Genomic DNA, 1,048 nt, shown 5'->3' on the forward strand with positions numbered 1-1,048 from the left:
TGGAACAGGAATGGCGGTCTCTCCCCCACGCCTTGATGTACAGTTCCTATTAAATGTAACAGGAGTTACAAACCATGAGAGAAGAAAACCAGATCTGTCTCCTCTACTGCATTAGAATTGAGAAGTGAATTCTCTCTTCTCACTGCATGGGGTTTCATTGAAAATAACGGCATTATATCTAAATGTACCGGAAAAATAGATGTCTTCATTAACTGCAGGGTCCTCCTTTTCCTTTTCTGTTCTGGAACAGTGTGATACTAGTGTTATTTTAAAATATTTTAAAAATTGCAATTCTTATAGAAGTGTTAGGACTGTGACATGTCCATCACAGCATTGAGAGAAAGTATTTCCCTGGTAAAGATGTCATACTTTAAGCCACGTTTGTCTACGCCTGTCCTACCGGAGAAATAACGAACAAATGTTGCCGAGGTTCAAGTGGTATTTAGAGAGTTCCATTTTAAGGCACATTAAGATGCTTTAGGATTTAAATAATTCTCCCTACCACCCTTCCCACCCACCTGGAAACCGTGCAGTCAAGTGGGGGGAAAATGTGGCTCCCCATAAGGGTTTACTTCCTAATGCTGCTACCTGATTTCAGTTTCCAGAGAAGTGGCAAACCAAAAAACAAACCAAAATCAAATAAACAAACAAAACCCCCCTCCTATTAACATAGGAACCCCCTGGTGTTTCAAGCTGAAACTCATGACAGGATCTCACATTCTCTCAAATCTGGTGTCATTTTTCTTTAATGTAAAAGGTCAGATGAGGCTGAGAAACACGATTGGTCTCTGGGGTAGAAACGGGGTTGGGGATCAGCTTCTCTTAGGAACACATTAAGAGCCTGTATAACTTTAGAAAAGTTGATGTGATAGAAGGTTAATACGTTGGAGGAGATCTCGCTTTAAAACGGTTTCATACTATTCTTTGATAAGGCACTTTGTTTGCCATCTCAGGATGCTGATGAGGGCTGGTATTTTTTCCTCGCTGAATAAATGACATCACACAAGTGGCATACACAATAGCAGATATAAGTCCACGAGCCATGGGC

Source organism: Neovison vison, chromosome 4 (assembly GCF_020171115.1).
Source record: "Neovison vison isolate M4711 chromosome 4, ASM_NN_V1, whole genome shotgun sequence".
Classification (NCBI taxonomy): Eukaryota; Metazoa; Chordata; class Mammalia; order Carnivora; family Mustelidae; genus Neogale; species Neogale vison.